This window comes from Pinus tabuliformis, chromosome Q, assembly GCF_031772625.1.
Source record: "Pinus tabuliformis cultivar Carrire ecotype Pingquan chromosome Q, CPIR1, whole genome shotgun sequence".
Classification (NCBI taxonomy): domain Eukaryota; kingdom Viridiplantae; phylum Streptophyta; class Pinopsida; order Pinales; family Pinaceae; genus Pinus; species Pinus tabuliformis.
Genome location: NC_142296.1, coordinates 1298688127 through 1298708335, shown reverse-complemented (window position 1 = coordinate 1298708335; position 20209 = coordinate 1298688127). Strand labels below are relative to the sequence as shown.

Sequence of the window (20209 nt, the reverse complement as noted above, 5' to 3'; positions counted from 1 at the left end):
TTAAAACTGAGGTGAAGGGGACAACACGTACACCACCTAGCGGAGTAGTCCACATGGATGTGACAGTCGTTATAACTAGAAAACAAAGATGGTCTATTGAGTATCCCGTGGAGTAGTCCACAAGGATGTGATAGTGGTGATAGCCAATACACAAAGGTGGTATGTCTAGTATCCCGCGGAGTAGTCCACAGGGATGAGACAACGATGATAAGAAATAAAACACATCTTCAACAATGTAAGTACTAAAATAACCAAAGTAGTTCAACTATCTTAGTACAGGTTAAGAAAACATGCATTACAAATGTTTAAAGAGTAATCTTACAAACATCTACAAAACATGTGTGAAAACGTGTTGGCCTTAATAAGCTTCTGAATTAAGCAAAAGTCCCAAGACACATATGTACACCATACATCACTAGTCCCAGTAATGGGACATTGGAGCCACTCCTTGCTCCTCAAAGAACAGACTACAGACTCTCAAGGCTATGTGGGAGGAGCCAAGGTGAAATGTCCTTGCTCATACAATGGGAGGGGTATATATAGCCAAGGGTGATGCTTGACCCTTATGACTCTTGGACTACCCTCATGATCGTTCAACTTCCAATTACTTTTCAACTAACGTGACTCTTAAACTTCTTGTGTGTGTCCATTAGACTTCACTTTACATTACATTGAGTTACAATGGATATGGCCCATAGTGGTGATGTGGCCAAGACAACTCATGACACAACTCAACAGGACACTACTGACATGTATTGACTAACTGTGGTGTCTATGTCAAGTTGTTGCATTGATGAGTGATGGATGTACTCTTGGTGTGCTTTTTCTTTGAGATGATTAACTTCACAATCCCATGATTTCATGATAGATGAACATTCCCAACCCGATTTTGACATGAGATATTTGCATGAATACAGATGCGTTGTGACAGATTCATGAATTTGGTCATAAGTGAGATTTTGAAAATTTGAGAGATCACATCTGGAATACCAAACATTATTTACACGTGAATTCACATCGAGTGCAACCATGCAGATAAATAGATTGTGTGTGAGAAACCATATTTGATTTAGTTCTAGGAGCTTACTAGAGTTGCGAAGCCCTTACATAATCATCAACATACGTTGAAATTCCTTGACTCCCTGGCACGTCCTAGAACTTTCCAGACTTACAGAATCACATTTTGAAGGATGAACCGGACCATGCATGGCTTGAAGGTGGTTGTTGTTGTTGATTTCAAGATGGAAGCCATCTCTGTCACATGTTGTACTAGATTTTTCAGCTTCAGCAAGTTGACTTGAAGAGTTGTCTTCATGCCAGAGAAGAGATGACAAGGAATGGGAAGTACGCATTGTGATTAGATTGTTTTCAACTTCATCATGGGCAACCTCACTGCCTTGTGTCAATTGAGGAGATAACTCATCAGATAAAGAAAAAAGAGGACGTAGAGTATCTCTGACGCATGTGGATGCTTTGAATGGTAGGACAAACTGGCAAGTGAGGTGAAGAGAAAGTTTTGATATGAATGTCTTCTTTGACCAGAGCACATTCTGGATTTGAGTTAGAGTCTTCATGAGAAAATGGAAGATCACATGATGTGCTTGGGTGTTCGTCATATCATATAGAAGCATGAGAGTGATGACTTCCCAAGACTAGGGTTTGATCAAAAGAATTAATTATACAACATGTTCCACCGAGATTAGCAGATTGAGAATCTTTCAAGAATGGAAGCTCATTGTTTTTATGTGCACAATTTTGAATCAGAGAGGGAATATTGTTAGTGTCCTCACCTTTTTGCTCCTCTGCCTGTGTAATGTGATTGTCTTGCGCCTGATTGCAATTTGACCCAGCAGCTTGAGAATTAAGAGAATGCGAACAACTGGCTGGTGAAGTGGATTGATTAAGCGAGTCATGGTAGAAGGCGTCATGGATTGTAGATGATGGAGGATGGAAGAGATGCAAATTAGATTCGAGACCTGAGTTATGAATGGTGACGTCCTCTTGCGGAATGGAGGATTGAGTCTTCGTTATAGGCTTCCTAAGCCATTCATGAACTTCCTCCATAGAAGCGGGAGACGAATGAGAAGATGGGCTAGGGACATGTTGCGCAGATTTCTCGGCTTTTCAATCACAACAAGGGGACACCCACATTGGGAATGGAAAAGGAGGAGGACAAGGAACAAATGGGGTGTTGGGCTCCTCCTCTGCAATCTGAGGTGCCTCATGATCTGCAAGAGTTGGGGAAGAAGGGAAATCAAGAGGTTCACCGCTAAATATGGGCAGCTCGCCTCGCATTACCCAATCATGCACACCTACCTGCTTTCTCATTGGGAAACATGAACCAGGTGTTTAAACTCTTGTCCCAAGAAATCTGAGTTCAATTTTTTTCAGGAATTTCACAACAAAGGTGAAGGAACCGATTAGTAAAGTCCTAAACTGGTTCATCAAGCTTCATTCTTAAATGACAGATTTTTTTTACAGACATCTTGGTGGTTGTACTTATCGAAAGCTTTACACAACATCTTGGCAAGCTGAGCGATCGAATGGATAGAAGCAACAGGTAATGTATGACACAATTTCTTAACACGACCTTCAAATGTGAGGGTGAGTAATCTAGCCATGACATCTTCGGACTCTAATCTGTTACACAAACAGGGACGGATAACTTGAAAGAGATGTTTACGAAAAGTTGATTCACCCTCACCATCGAACTTAAGTTCGGACAGGTCATGAATGAGTTCTACGGGGATGGTACAATTAAGATCTTTGGAAAAACATCTCGGGATTATGATTTTAGGAGGAGCTATTTTAAATAGATATTCAACCAAACTCTGTGGGCACAACCTATCATCTAGCCCTCCTTCTAGCGCCATTTTGTTGACGGTGCTGGAAATTCGTCAACCAAGGTGATCTCCTTGATGTGAAGTCCCAACTACACCTCACACCGTTTGGAGTAGGAGTCCCATTTGGTATGAAGGCCCAGTTTCCATATACTTAGAGCTCTGCCTTGGCTCTAGTTGTCAGCACATGAGAGTGTTACGTTGGTATCTTCAAACAACAAGGTATGTGTGCTTAGTGAGTGCGTAATGTAATTGTGTCGAGGTTCTCTTACTAGAAAGGGGGAGAGTAAAGTGAGCCTCTAAGTGAGAGGTAGTAGTACCACCAAGGAAGAGACACACGCGAACCAGAAAGTTTTGTCGAACACCTAGAGGAATAGTCCACAGCGGATGCGACAATCGTTAAAACTGAGTTGAAGGGGACAATACATACACCAGCCAACGGAGTAGTCCACATGGATGTGACAGTCGTTATAACTAGAAAAAAAGTATGGTCTGTTGAGCATCCTGCAGAGTAGTCCATAAGGATGTGACAGCGGTGACAGCCAATACACAAAGGTGGTTTGTCTAGTATCCCACGGAGTAGTCCATAGGGATGAGACAACGGTGATAATAAATACAACACATCTTCAACAATATAAGTACTAAAATAACCAAAGTAGTTCAACTATCTTAGTACAGGTTAAGAAACCATGCATTACAAATGTTTAGAGAGTAGTCTTACAAACACCTACAAAACATGCGTGAAAATGTGTTAGCCTTAACAGGATTCTGAATTAAGAAAAAGTCCCAAGACACATCTGTACACCATACATCACTAGTCCCAATAGTGGGACATTGGAGCCACTCCTCGCTCCTCAAAGAACATACTACAAACTCTCAAGGATATGTGGGAGGATCCAAGGTCAAAAGTCCTTTCTCATACAATGGGAGGAGTATATATAGCCAAGGGTGATGCTTGACTCTTGTGACTCTTAGACTACCCTCATGACCATTCAAGTTCCAATGACTTTTCAACTGACATGACTCTTCAAATTCTTGTGTGCGTCCAATGGACTTCGCTTTACATTACATTGATTTTTAACAGATATGACCCATAGTGGTGACGTGGCCAAGACAACTCATGGCACAACTCGACATGACACTACTGACATGTATTGGTTGACTGCGGTGTCCATGTCAAGTTGTTGCACTGTTGAGTGATGGATGTACTCTCGGTGTGCTTTGTCTTCTCCTTCACATGACATAGTGTTGTGGGGTCTTCGATGGTCTTGGTCTTGCATGATGGTTCATTGCATATGTTACTTTCACTTGTTGCTTGATGTGCTTGGTACGTTCGTCCAGCTGCAAGCAAGTCTTCTAGCATGTGTGCTCCTTCTTCATCCCATTCGTCATCTCGCCATGATCTATCAGTGTATGGTTCCTGCAATTCACTCATGACATGACGACATCAAATCCAAAACCTCCTAGTCTAGCATGATGTGTTGTTCTCGTGTTTCGAGTGATAGGGAAGGAGGACAACTCACTAAGACAGCGCAATGCACAACTCAGGCTCGAATGAGGAACTCCAGGAGGATTGCACTGTCGGGAAAAACTATGCAGTGACCACTGGGAGGCAAAATTGCGCAGTGAAGTACATCAGTGGCGGCTGTAAGGTGGGACCATGAGGGGCTCTTTTCACAGTTCCTAGAGGGAAGGCAAGACAGGGTTGCAGTGGATGTGTTGGGTAGTTCTGCACAGTTTTCAAGAGCAAGGCATGACAGGGTTGCAGTGGATGTGTTGGGTAGTTCTGCACAGTTTTCAAGAGCAAGGCATGACAGGGTTGCATGGGACTTAGTGAGCATGACTGCACAATTTTGGAGAACAATGCATGATAAGCACCAGAGGCCCTGCTAGACATGATTGTGCAGTTTTGGAGAATAGTGCAGGACAGAAAGCAAGGGGGCTGCTACACATGACTACACAATTTTGGAGAACAGTGCAGGACATGCAGTAGAGGGGTCAGTTGGGCATGTCTACGCAGTTTTGGAGAGCTGTACATACCCAAGTCTCGGTGTAGTGCAAGGTTCTGGTAGACTAGAGTGAGGCTTGATGACTGTGCTTGAGAAATGCACACTTCAGTTTGGACATGAAGGCAATTTCTGTGCAGTTCTAGAAGGCAGACAGGCTGCTCACCTCTGGGATTGCGCAGTGCAACTGACCTGGAGAACAACCTCAAACACTGCACAGTTTTGGGAAATAGAGCAAGGTCACTAAGGGCTGAGACTGCGCAGTGCAACTCTGTTGGTATTCAGTCGAAAAGGGTTGTCAAGTCGAACAGATTTTCAGGAAAATGGCTAAGTGTTGAAAGCAAGTGAACTTGTGCAGAATTGACATGGCGATCATACACATAGCATAATTCGACAACGAGACAACACAGACCACCAGTATAACAAGACAAAACATGCCCTCGATGAGACTTCCTTAGAGCTGAAAGCGACAAGCGCGATACTTGAGATACACCTTCATACGATCATGATGACACTTGCGCAAAAATGCTTACAAATTTGTGTGTGAGTACGACAGATGTTTACATAGCGAAGACAACCCAAACACACAAAGACAAACCTTCAAACTCACCATAACAAGATCGCAAGCATGACAAAGCAATCAATATGCCAAAAGATGACTGCTGGTCAAACAAGCAAAAGGGTGAAAAGACTTCACAAGAGCTCATGGGGTGAGCTCGAGTGTTTGCAACCATCAAAGGAAAAACCAAGGAAGGCTCTAAAATTTGGATGTAAGCCAAAATTTTGGAGGGTGTTGCAACCACTACAACACTTTGTCACAAATGTTATTGAATGTTTGAGTTGTTTGTGTGATGATTTTATTGATATAAATTTATTATTAGTTTATCATAAATTAATTTATTGATTATGTTGGATTAGAGTCTTGATTACATGGTTTGCTTAGCATAATGTAGTTATTTACATTTGAGTAGGATTCACGTATTCATTTACATTGAGTAGGATTAGACTTTTTCAATACTTTGTAGGGGTTCGAGTGAAGGCTTTCCTTAGCTCCATTACATCCCAATCATTAGTACAAGGACTCAACAATGTTATAATTTCTAAGTTTAGGCTTCTGTTATTCATAATGTTTTGATGAAATTATTCTTGATTAATCACAATGAACAATTTTTGGGTTGACGTTTCAGACCAACCAACGCGGTTCATCATCAAGACACTGATGAGAAATTCGATCTATCCAAGGGAATAAATAATGCAGAAGTGTAAGAGAAAGACACACAAAAAACCAAAGATAAACCTACAATGGTCAAAAACCTAAACTGAAGGTCAGAGAAAGTCAAAGGTCAAAAAACATTATAACCAAACAATATAATAACATAATATATAACAACATTAATAAATCAACCCTAAAATATTAGACTAGGCCATAACTTGTAAATAGTTATTAAAACTTAATATGTAGTAATATTATAATAAATATATATAGAATTGATCAATAATTACAGATTTGATGAAAAATAGATTATATAGGTATTAATATAATTTATAATATTAATACATGAGAACTAAAAAAGTCTCTATAGATTTATAATATAAATTCAATATTTATAAAGTTGTTAAAATACACACACATATAGCTAAAATTTAATAAATTATATATATATATATATATATATATATAATGTCAAGTCCCACTAGCACAACCAGTTGAGGATGGGCCTGGTCAGCAAGGCAGCCCAAGATCAAACCTCATGGGGGTGGTTCTGCCCTCTGCTAGGGGGAGGAGACATGCTAAAAAATCCAATCAGCTAAGTGTTGGTGTGGCCCAGGTCGGGTGTGATCCCCGAGTGACTTTGACAACTTAGATGCCCCTAGGTCGCAGCTCCTCAAGCTACAGGTCAAACTAGGAGAATCACAGACAACTTGACAAAAAAATAATACGATATATAATATTTAATACAAGATTGTAGGAAAAAAATTTAACACAATAATAAAAAGCTAAATAAAGAGGGGCCATAAAGTAAAATTAGACAAAATATAAAAATAATAAAAATATTATAATAATAATTTTATAATATTGTGTATACAAATTAAATATATATATATATATATATATTATGTACTATGCAAATTAAATATATATATATATTATGTACTATGCACATAAACTCTTCATTATGATTAATCCAGACGAATTTCATCAAAATGTTGTTATTTTTAGGGAAAAAAGGGACCCTAAGATGCATTGAAATTAACATAACTCTTTAACTAACTCAACCTATTTTTGCTAATGATGTTCTACTTTTGGGAATGGGGCAAGAATGGGGCAAGAATAGATGTTATTAAGCTAAAGGAAACACTATATCTCTATTTGCAATTCTACAAGTAAGATAGTCAATTTGAAAAAAAATCTTATATACAATTTAATGGTTTAGAGGAAACACATCAAATTCATTTTTTAGATTTTCTTTTATAATTTCTCTAAGCTCCAAGAAGGATTCAAATATTTAGGATATTTTATAAACCAAATAACAATGGAAATTTTTTTTATAAATGGTTGGTAACAAAGGTGGAGAAAAGGATAAATTATTAGTGTAATAAATGACTATCCAAAGGTGGAAGACTAGTTCCTATCAATTCTACCGGGTAGGCAATCTCTTTGTATTAGCATACTCTAACATATATTCTAAAATGTATTTCGATCAAAGAGGAAGAGGAAGAAATTTAGATTTCTATGGTTAAGGAATAGGGAGAAAGAAGATATTTCTCTATACAAAATGGAAAACAATAACAAAGATGAAGGAATTGGTGAGATAGGGACTTAAAAAACATATTCCATTTTTAGAAGTTTCTTCTTAGCATAATTTTCTAGAGATTAATATGTAAGGATGGAGTATAAAATCAAATCTTAGTTCATAAATATATTGAACCAAATTTTGTAGAAGAATATATCAAAATCCCATTGAAATCAATAAACAATGCCTCTCTGATAGTAAATCAATTGTATAGATGAGTTGAGCATACATTTCTTTTGAATTATGGATGAAACTTATCAAGTTGCCTTGAAGATAGAAGAGAATATTGGTAGAAAAGCACAATAGAAATCTTAAGGAAAACGACCCAGAGGGAAGTAGAACAAGTACTATTAGAGGCAATGAAAAGTGAAATGAATCCATCAGTGGCCAAGGAAATAAAGGAGGAAATTGTATTATAAATGGTAGAGGATTTTGAAGAGGAAAAGGTAGGTACATTATCACTTGTTGCAGATGTGGAATAGAGGGGTATAAGGCATCCAATAGTTTAGAAAAAACACAATGTAGGAAGAAGAAATGAAGCCCAAATATAGGCAAGTGAGGCAACCATTATTGGTGTAAACATAATGGTCCTTCAAAAAGAACAAGGTGAGAATTTAATGTTCTAAAGGACGGTGCTTAAACTTGAATAGAGAAAGAAGGTTTTTAAGACTAGATATAAGGTTTAGGGAAAATGTTGTATTATGGTCATAGATGTTGGATGTAGTATAAAATTGGTAACCATAAAATTTATGGAAAAGTTAAAATATGTTCCCCATCCCAATCCATATTAGGTTTCATGGTTACAATTAGGATAGAAAGTGACCGTGATATATTAGTGCTTGTTAAATTTTTAGATTGGAAGCTTCAATGAAAATGTCTTATGTGATGTAGTAGAGATGGATGCATGCCATGTATTACTCAGAAGACCATGATTATGCATTAAAATCTGCACGCATTGATACTCTACAAGAAGCTATGAGAAACGCTTAAGAGATAGAAGAAGACATTTTGGAGAGTAATGTTGATCCAGAAATAATTTTGGGGAAAGTTAAGAGAGAAATGTCTTATTTGAAAATTTTAGAAATGATACAACCACCACAGATCCAAAATGCACAAAATACAATTGTCAAAAGATAATTTTCCATGGCGTTCACCCTAATGTACAAAATGTCTCTATAATAAGGGAGCCATCCTCTTAAAAAATAGATTCAAAAATTGCTGAGCGAAACAAGTCTATGATACAAATGTAAAATAAGTCTATGATACAAATGTAAAATAAAATGTTTGGATTGAAAAGAGTAAAAACCAACCACAACAAAAACATTGGTGGAACAACATATGAATTAAGGGAAAGAAGGCTAGAAAAAAGTCAAAATGTGCATAACTCACTTCCAAGAGGACGTAAGCCCCCCGGACTTCAGATTCCAAGTGCCATAGTGATGGATGAGGGAGGATCGGAAAAAGAAAGTCAATTTTTTGAAATAAATGAAATCAATAATGGAAACAATTCAACAACGTCATGTTGTTTAAGAAGGCGGAGCAGTTGTTTGAAAAGTTATGGAAATTCGGGTTATATTTAGAGAAAATTCGGCAAGAATTTTTGTAAATACTTGTTAAACTTCAAAATTTAAGTGTCTTATACGTTTTTGATGATGCTGAATGCATTTCCACCATCAAAAACATGATTCAAACACCGCCTCTACAATATTTTTGGAAATTTTTTGCCCAAATTCCGATCACTTTTGACCGTCCAAACAATTCCTCCGCGTCAATGGGAGATGAATTTTTAACCATCGGGGATTTTTAACTATCAGGTCACTCGGGTTGCGTTCCGCCCACTTCTGGTGGCCTGGCGGGCGTTGTTGACCCGTTATCACACCCGTCAGTCGTTCACTCATTCCATTCGCTTGCTTGAATTCCCACGTTTCACGCCCCGACAAGATCCCTTCTGCTTACCCACCTCCCTTTCAGATCTCCACACACAAAATTTCCTCTATAGTGTCTCTCCACTGCCCGCTTTCCTAATCCCCACCTGTAGAAGCCATAAGCGCGTACAGGCATTCGAATGACCCTTCTGAGGACCCGAACAAAATCTCTGATAATCCCAATTTATCCTCTTCAAGCAATAAGAATAATGGAGTGGAGGCCAAACGAAACAGGGGAGATTGGGATAAGGATCATCTGACCCCTTTGGCCGCCAAAAGGACGAACCCTTCTGAGGGCAACGGGTAAAAATCTCAAAGTGATCGGTAGGAACTCCTGGCGCAAATCTCAATTCTCCACCAGAAGCACCACGACGATGACATCCGCAGATCAAAATCCAAGAACAAGAAGAAAAGAAAGCAGAAAAATCTGGCGAGCAGAAGAAGTTTCCCCAAACTTGGTCCGCCGGAGACAAGACGAACTTGGCTAATGCGCTCCTCGTCTGTGCAGGAGGAGGAGGGCAAGTGAACATGCCTGCATTTTATGAAAAAGTGAAGGAGGCCCTTGGATTCGGTATTAGCAACACCCAACACTAGGACAAAATGAGGCGCATGAGGTCCAGATTCTGGAGCATATGCTCCAAGATCAGCGAGGGAAATGTTCTAGACGACCATTTTTCCTACAGGAGCCCGCACAAGGCTGCTTAGTTCAAGCTGCGGAGGCAGATTTGGGGATTTAATGTGAAAGAAGGAAACCATAAGGAAGAGGATCTCCATAACACAGACCAGAATAATGGGGATTATTTTATTAGGGATGAGGACCATAAACCTAACGAGAGCAGGGCCCCAGTTGTTGATAACATGATGAAGGAAGTTCATTCGAAGATAGAAACCCTAATCAATAACGTTTTTCGGTGCATCAGCGGAGCTGCCTGTGCTCAACCTTGTTTGTAAAAATGAAAGAGTTGAGGGAGGGTGTGCGCTCTGTGAAGGTGTTCCCCTAGTTGGACGAGGCAGAGACCCCAACATTGCAACGGAAATGGCACAACCATCGGGTGGAGGAGCTCAGAGTCTTTTGTCGAAGCTTGGAGCTGTTGCAAGAAGAGTGTAAGTTGTGGTTGAAAGAATTGGAAAAATAAGAGTTCTGGGATGTTAACTAGATCTGCAAGTTCTGTGTGAAAAAGTTGCTGGGAATTGTTATTTTATTTAATTTCTTTTGGATATATATTGGAATGTAGTTCTTAAAATTAATGATCAAGGGATTTTTCAGTACACTTATATATATATATAAAGGGAGAACTAAACAGCCGCTTATAAAAAATACAATGCTTGAAGTAAATCAACATTTAACTTTAGCTCAGATTCAGGAGCTAAGACATCCAAAAACTAATAAATCTGCCATCTCTCCCCACATCTAAAGCTGAATAAATAAATCTTAAATATAATACCACGTTTCAAATCAGTAAATTTCCCACCAAAATTCTTCTCGCCATAACTGCAATACAAGTACCCAATTGTATGCATGGTTGGTATAGGAAATGGATAAGAAGGGTGTAAATGTATTGCAATAAATCTGCAGGCAAATACAATTATATGTATTGGTGTGCTTTTGATGTAGACAGGCAAATGCAGTTATATGTATTGTTGTTCTTTTGACTATATTGTGTTTTTCAAGTGTACTTTAAAAGTAGTTTTTTTGGAATTTGATATTAAGATTGTTGCACCAGTTATAATGCTTATTTAAATTATTTTTAAAATAAAAATGATTTGAAATGGTACATTTTAATAAATTAAAATTGTGATTTTTTCTTATTTTTTTTGAGTGTAAATGTATTAAAACATGATCTGCATGCAAATATTTTATACATATTGTTTTATATGTATGATTGTGCCTCTCATGTATATAAAGGTATGGGAAATAAATAAATAAGATATAAATATGTTATAATATATTTATACGCAATTATTATGTTTTTAATATATGTAATTTAATTAGATAATTTTTTTAAAATTTGTTAATAATTTTTTATCTAATTATCATATTTATTTAAATTATATTTGTAAATAAATAAAAAATTAAATTATACAATGAAATTATAATTTTTTAATTAGAAATAATAATAATAATAAATTTTCCTCAGTTTTTATTAAAAAAACCTTTATTTAATTAATATGTTGTTGATTAACCCGTTAAGAACTATAAACAGATTTTTTATTTTTTATTAACATGGTAACCTACCTTAACTCTTACCGTGCAAGTTTTTTAAAATTGAATTTAGAATCCCCTGAACTTTTTTATTATTTATAAAAGAAATGGTTGTAAAATTACCTTAACTCTTACCGTGCAAGTTTCTTAAAATTGAATTTGGAATCCCCTGAACTTTTTCTCATTATTTATAAAAGAAATGGTTATAAAACATTAATACTCATATATTTTGTTTATATAAAATTATTAAAAAATAAATATATTATAATATATATTGTTTTTTATAGGTGTAGTTTAAAGGTGACCTTTTTGGAATTTGATAATAAGATTTTTGCTCCAATTAGAATGCTTACTTAAATTAAGGTTTTAAAACAAATATGAATTTAAATTGATAAATTAAAATTATGATTCTCATTTTCTTAAAGAGGTATACAGAAGTATAGCAAATGTATTATAAGAATAAAAAGGTGTAAATGTATAAGTCTGCAGGCAAATACTTTATATGTATTGTTGTACTTATGATTTACACATAGAGGTATGAGAAATGACTATAAATGATGTAAATGTAATATAATATATTTATATATAACTATTGCGTATTTAATATGTGGTTTAATTAGATGATTTTTTTAATTTTTTTTTATAATTTTTATTTAAATTAAAAAATAGATTTAAGTTATATCATTGAATTATAATTCTTTCAAATTTTATAAAATTAATTTAAATTTAATAATAATAAATTTTTCCAATTTTATTTTAAAATAAATAAAATAACATATAGTTGTTTTTAAATTAATAATTGATAAATTGTCGATTAGTAAGTTAAGAGTTATGAATAGATTTTATATTTCTTATTAATATGGTAACTTACTTTAACTTTTATTATGGAAGTTTTTTAAAATTGAATTTGGAAATATCGTGTATTTGTTGCATATTAAAAATGAAAGAAATTGTTATAAAACAATTTCCATACTTATATGCCAAATTTGAACATATATGAATGTACTTTGTTTTATATATATATATATGAACATATATGGATGTACTTTGTTTTATATATATATATGTATATATATATATATTTATTTTTCTTGGAAAAAAAATTCATATTTTTATTCAAAATTATGAGAAAAAAATACATTTTGCATATATATTTATTGTGCATTCTCTAGGATCTGCCCATATCTTACATGTGGCAAAATAGGGAAAGTCGTCCCTTCCAAAAAAGCCCCAAAGGGGCCATAGACAAAGCCCAACAACAGGGAACAAAACATTATGCACAGAAAAACCTAAAGGTAAAATACCTGGGCACATGTTGTCCAGAAAACCCCATCTAAAATAGGCCTAAAATGCAGGTCGTTAGAAGAAAAACGAGCAGACATCCAACAAAGAACTCCACTGCAAAAAAACTAGATAGGTCACAGCTCCAGAGGAGACGACGACAAACATGCATGATATCTGAAGAGCATGTATGAGGCACAAAACAAGGACGCAAGCGACATGAGGTCGCCACAAAGAGCCCACTCCCTCAACTCCACATGCATCCAAGCGCAGACAAGCCATAAATCCCCCATGTCATAGCCACACCTGATAGCAACAACAAAGTACTTGTTGGGTGACGACCCACTGACAATAATAATAAGCACATGCAAATGATGGCCCCTAGAGATGTGCCATCAAACTAAAACGTAGGCTGCAGAGAGGTAAAGGGGGTTGCATCGGCAAGGAAACCGTTGGACCCCCTCAAAGACAAAACCCTAAAAAAAAGCCAAGCGCAAAGTTTATTTATATATTTTTAATTATTAGTTTATTTATTGTTTAAGTTCATATTAAAATTTAATAAATCTAAATACCTAATTCTTATTTTAAAAGATGGATTCTTTTGTCAAAAATTATTAAATAATTTCATACCATTGATCAAATATTATTTCTTTTATCGAAAGAATTGTTTTAATATAATTTGTTGTATTTATTTTTCACATTTCTATTCATTTTGTTGTCTAAATAAATATTTATTTGGAGTGAGTTAATAAATGGATAAATTTAGTTATTTTTAATACAATTCTTCAACCATGAAATTATCCAATTCATTTTCATATTAAATAAGAACTATAGAAAGACAATCTAATTTTGTAATTGCTTCTAGAGTGAAATTCAAGGGTCCCTCTTACCAACACTAATCCATTTTTGAAGACAAACCACATTGAAAAATTTATGCATCATTCCACCTTGTTCATTTAAAGACAATAAACATTTAGCAATGTGGTATATTTTTCCAAATTTAAAGAGAAAATGGAGGTCCGTAATTCTATAAGAAAATCCCAAGAATTAGTGATGGTATAGGAACATTTCTTCCACCTAGTTATGTTACCTCCTAATTTGAAATATCCCTTAAGGAAGTATACTAATTAAACTTGTGATTCCTTGATTTTCATCTTGCAAACATTTCATCAAACACTTTGCATGTAATAAATATGAAGCACTGCTAACATAACAACAACACAACAAATATTCCATAGGCAAAAATGCCACAGTAACTGTAAAAAACCGTTTGACACAATAACAACACAACAAATATTTCACAATAAAATATTACAACAACAAATTAGGCTAAATAAAACATGTCTATTTATTAATCGGGCCATGAAACTATATGCTAAGTGTTAGTATTTGTAGCTCGGATAGATGTTCTAGTCTCAAATGGTGTCTATGGGATTAAGGAACACAAGTGGATTAATTATCTCAAATACCTAGAAAAAGTTTCCTATTGAAATTGCCTTATTAAATTAATTAGTCACTTTAAATTATTTTCGTAAGTCTAATTTAGGTAAATGGGTTAATTAATCAAGATTAATTGAGACAAATCGATTTTTCTCTAAAGACTTCTAGAAAAGTGATTTTTAGAAGTCGATATGATCTTAGCCATCAATTGAAGTTAGTTTCCGGTCGTTGATTCGTCAATGAGATATTATAAGCGGAGATCGATGGGACCATTAGAGAACATTTGAAGAGCTCAAGAGAACAGATTTGCAGTGATAGCAAGGGCGCAATGACAACGTGCAAGAAACCAGCATTAGGGATCAACCAAGATTGAGATCAAATTGTTCGGAGAGATCCTTCACAATGATTTCCAAATTCTCGGTGACAGAGGTAGATCAATTTACCAGCAGAGGTCAATTTCCTCCAACCAGTGTGAATTGTTTCAAGGGGGTCGAGTTGTTGGGGCAAGTGTGAATTTTCTAGGAGGTTCGATTTGCACAGGAGAAATCGAGTTTGCTAGAGAAGGCCGAAATTCCAATGGAGGGTGAGTTATTTTCGCAGTGGGTGCAGGTTTCTAGAAAGGTCGAGTTATTTTGTCATAACACATTAGTTGGATCAATTTAGGGTCACAAAGAGAGGCCAAATTTTCCAGGGGTTTGAGTCAGTTTGCAGAAGTGAAAGAATAAATTTTTCAGAGCTTTGCCAATAAACAACAAAAAATCTATGTAATTCTCAATTGTTGAAGAATTATAAAAATCTCTCATCTGCAGGAATAGTTTTCCCTTTGGGGTTTTTCCAAGGACAATTTGTCCAAAAATACTGATGTTAATTTTTGTGTGCACGTGTTATTTTCGCAGTGCCTACGATTATTTATTTGTGAAATTGCAGTTGTGTTATTTTCAGTATATGTTGTGAATTAAGTTTACAGAAGACAAAGAATTTGCAAAGATACAATATTAATAACTAATAAATGCAATAGAATTTTCACACTAAGCACCCCTTTAAGATACAAATCAATTTTTGGGAACCTGACACAAGTTTGCTGGGAACAAAAGATGAAGATGATGACATTTAAATATCCCTTACAAATTGTTGATGATGACTTTGCGAAAACAAAATTATTGAGTTGATTCAACCTCCCTTATTGATGTCACGACTTAGCAATTATTAGTTCAATTTTCTAGGAGAAATATTGTTGGGCTTGAGCAATAAAACTTAGGGCGGTACCACCCACCAAAACCCCCAAAATTTTGTTGATAGTTTGACAGATTCAACCTCCCTTAATTTCAACAAAATGCTAATGGCTAAATGGACCCAGACAAATCCTTTGAATTTTGGTTGAATTTGAGTGATTCTTCCTTACGCTTAGGTAGGGTAAATTTGTTTCACCACTGAAATTGATTCTCTAAAGGGTTTTAGCCCCCTACACACAAAAGCTACAAGAGCTCTCTGAATTCACTTGAGAAAATAATCATGCATAATGAAAGAGTGAGCTCCAATATCTCTTTTATCATCAGAATACCATGGGTCTCTTTTTTATTTCTTTTTACCTTTTTAACTACAAACAATGTAAACTTTGAAACGGGAACTATAAACTCAAAATGGGAACTCTGGCAAAAAAACCCCGTAAAAACATCAAAAACAGTGCTAAAAACGAAAAGTGTTGGCACTGGAATAACACCTTTTTTTCCTAGGGTAAATTTTCAACGTGTTTTAAAAATGGCGGTGAAAACCAATTTTTTGTGCAAAAATTGTCCAAAAAACACCCTCAAAACGAAGTGTTAGCGTTCGAATAACATTTTTTTTTTCAATGGTAAATTTGGTGCAAAAAACACCCTCAAAACGAAAAATGTTGACGCCGGGATAACAAAAAAAAATTCAAGGGTAAAATTTCAACATTTTGAAATAATGGCGTAAAATATTTTATCATGATCTCGAAAAACATTAAAATTTCAAAAGAATAATGAAAACATAACATAAAAATAAAAAATAAAATTAAAATTAAAACAATGAAAAAAAATAGCAAAACATAAATTAAAATATATACTAAAAACAAAACATAAAATAAAAATAAAAAACAAAAAAAAATCAATCATAAAAATGTGAAAAAAAAAAAAACAAACAAAACAAAATTAACCTATAAAAGATAAGAATTAAAAAACTAAAAAAAATACAAATTATAAACAAATAAATAGTTAAAAAAAAACCATAAAAAAATTGGAAAAAAATAAATAAATAAAAATATATATATATATCAAGTTAAGTAACTAAAAATAGAAAAATTAAAAAAAACATTGAAAATAATAATAATAATAATAATTAAAAACAAACTAGATTAAACAAAAACATAGAATTAACCAAAAAAAATTAAAAACTAGTAAAATTAATACTAAAAACATTTAAAAAAAAAAAAAACTTAAATTATTTAAATAAATATAAAATATATATATATATCAAAATTTTTAAAAATATATGTTTTTTTAAATTAAAAACAAAAAATAATAATAATAAAACACTTTAAACGTATAAAAAAAAATGTGTTTTTGATTAATTTTTTTAAATATTGTTTTTTATAAAATTTTCATTTTTAATTTAAAAGCAAACACATAAAAACATTTAAAATTTATTTATTTGTTTATTTTAACAAACTTTTGTGTTTTTTATTTAACACAAAAAATTACTAAAAATTTTTATTTATTTATTTTTTATTTAAAAAATAAAAAAATAAATAAAATAAAATTTAACGCCCACATCGGGTGGCCGGGGCGCGGCTGTGAGTGGAGGCACTGCACGTCGCGCCCCCGACAGGCGGTGGGCGGGCGGCAGGCCGATTCCAGCCCACTGCTTGGCGGAGACGTTAATTTTTTTTTTTTATTTTTTTTTTTTAAGAACAAAAAAAAAAAGAAAAAGAAGAAAACAAAAGAAAAGAAAAAGAAAGAAAAAATTTTAATAATTTTTTTTTGTTAAATAAAAAACACAAAAAATTGTTTATAAAAAAATAAAAATAAATTTTAAATGTTTTTATGTGTTAATTTTTAAATTAACAATGAAAATTTTATAAAAAACAATATTTTTTTAATCAAAAACACATTTTTTTATACGTTTAAAGTGTTTTTTTAATTTTATTTTTTTTAAAGACATATTTTTAAAATTTTCATATATTTTTTTTAAATAATTTCAGTTTATTTTTGTTTTTTTTAAATGTTTTTAGTATTAATTTTACTAGTTTTTAAATTTTTTGGGGGTTAATTGTCTATTTTTGTTTAATCTAGTTTGTTTTTTTTTTTTTTAAATTGCTTAATTTTTTTTAATGTTTTTTTTTTTAATTTTCTATTTTTAGTTACTTAACTTGATATATATATATATATATATTCCAAATTCTTTTATGGTTTATGAGATATTTTTTTTTAACATTTTTTTTTGTCTTTTTTAATATATATTTTTATATTTGTTTTTTTTAACTAATCAACATTTAAAAAAAAAAGAAAAATAAAACAATTTGAAAATTCGTTAAGTAATCATAATTTAAAAAAATTAAAAAAATAAATGGACATAATAAATTTTAAAGTGTGAAAAATAAGTCCTCAAAAAAAAAGGTAAGCTGCATCAACACATTGCATCTACACATTTCAAAATCAGCATTAAAATCACTAATATTTAAAAACAAATATATATATTTGATACATAAGAAAATTTAAAATGTCAAAAATATGCTCCTAACAAAAAGAAGTGTATTGTGCTTAACCACTTTTGAAAATCAGTTCACGTTTTTACTACCCCTATGAAACGAGTAATCATATCGGTTATTTAAAGTGCTAAAAACTATACTCTAAAAGAAATATATGTGTTCTGCGTCGCCCCTCAAAATCGGGTCAATTTTTTGCTATCTCTACGAAACGGGTAATAGTGTCAGTTCCTGTTTCAAAGTTTACGTTGTTTACATCAATGTCACCTTCACATGTATTTTTTTCACTCAATGATCCAAATTTATGAAGGGAATGAAACGATATACAAATTTATAACCAAATCCCAGATATACAGTAAAACTTGACTTCTATTAATAAATGAAAAATGTTGAAACATTATATTAAATGTCAAATGAAAATAAACTAGCTTGAATGGTGGTAGCTTATATCTGAAAAGAAATGTGATGGTTACGCGCCTTCGTCAAGCTATCTTATAATGAGGCTAGAAGGCCTTTTTATTATAAAGAAGTAATAAAAAAATCCTAAACATCCAAAAACCTAACCCTAGGAGATGAAGCGCCAAAGGCTTGTGGGCCCCTATGGGGTAAGTTGGAACATCAACTTCCCAAGGTCATAACTTAGGCATATGATCTATGGTTGGCACACATAATAGCTTGGTCGAAAGGACTAACCGAGAAGTACACTTTCAACAATAACATTGTTAAGTGATTGTTTCCCCAAAACAAGTTGTTTAGGGCCTCAAAACGTCTCAATAAGTTCATGACCTAAAAACTGTAGAAATAAATCACTAAAATAGAAAATTGTGTTGTGAGCCAGTGGAATAGGTGGTCGGCCACCGATATCCACTAATGAAATTTAAATAATTAAATTAATTGATCCTCTTTTTACCGACTATAGCCCACAGAATCAAATAGGCTATCAAGTCATTCTCTAGAAGTGATAATTCGGAAAGGGACATTACACAATCTCCCAATGGCTCCAATTACTAAACAACTTGATAATTCGAGTAGTTCTCTCCCCCTCCATCATGATATATTATAATAAGATAATTGAAGATTTCATATTTTTAACTAAACTCTTTAAGGACATATTCTTTGAGGGGATGGCTAGACCTTTATAATTTAGGATCAAAAAATTCATTTTGTACCCTCAAAAGGGGCATTTGCTCTAAGAGCCCCAAAGAGGGGAACTATTTCCCACATTAGATTTTTTTAAAAGCTTACTTTTTGGACATGCACGTGTAGATTTTGGACCTTTCTTTTCAAAGAAGCCAAACCCTATACCACATTACCTAGAAAATCGAGAGTACTCTAACATCCGGGTCTTAGAATATCCTTCGTAGGACCCAAAGGATTTGAATCTCAAATCTTCTTCCTAAAAAAAAAAAAAAAACATTTTATTTAGAGAGAGATTGATATGTCTTACCTGATTTGGAAGTGTTTTCCTTCTTGTCGCTTACTACATCCAGGTTATTGTGTGTGTGTTATAATATTTCCAAAACTAGCTCTAGGTGTGAGGCGGGGGTAGATAGTGTTCCCTTTGTTGCGCCGGGCGCAGTAGCCCCCCATATTGGGGGGTTCACAAGGGGGTGATAGCCCCTTGCATGGAGTCTGGGGCAACGCCTCGAGAAATTTTTTTGGACCCTATATTAGGTGGGCGGACCTACCTATGGTTTTGTGCATGGATTTCACACATGGTTTTGGGCATGATGGTTTTCTAACCATGGTATTTTGTAGATCCGGTCAAGGGAGCTACGGTTATGTTATAATTTAGGGTTAATGGATTGGGGTTTATGAATGCTTTGGCATGTATATATATGTATTGTGACATTGAAAGGAAATAATGAAAAATCAATTTGGTAGTCCCGGTTTTGGGATCCAGGGGGAAATCTCTGTGTTTATCTATTTTATGTTTTATGCCCTCACCATTGTATATTTTTAGTTTTTAAGAATTCGTTTCCAGGTAATTTATGT

The 20209-nt window shown here is 33.9% G+C and overlaps 1 pseudogene; it reads left to right on the top strand.

Annotated features, from left to right (window-relative positions):
- Window positions 1-9436: 9436 nt before the first annotated feature.
- Window positions 9437-10813, top strand: LOC149224577 (uncharacterized; annotated as a pseudogene).
- Window positions 10814-20209: the final 9396 nt, after the last annotated feature.